Below are 223 nucleotides of genomic sequence, written 5' to 3' on the forward strand. Positions count from 1 at the left end.
ACATTTGCAGTGTGTCTTCCCCAAAATGGCGCCGGACAGCGCGGTATGGGCACGCACGGACTCCGACGCCGCACTCCTCCCCTGGCCTCCGGCAGAACAGGACACAGCAGCGCTGGAGCACAGGGAAGAAAGGTGAGTATGTGTCTTTTTTTTTTTTTTTTTGTATGTGTGTGCAGCGTGAAAGGGATGAGATGTGCCATGCATACCAGGTTGGGAGGTGAGG

This window comes from Phyllobates terribilis, unplaced genomic scaffold (genome assembly GCF_046119375.1).
Source record: "Phyllobates terribilis strain yellow unplaced genomic scaffold, ASM4611937v1 Scaffold_2__4_contigs__length_985480577, whole genome shotgun sequence".
NCBI lineage: Eukaryota > Metazoa > Chordata > Amphibia > Anura > Dendrobatidae > Phyllobates > Phyllobates terribilis.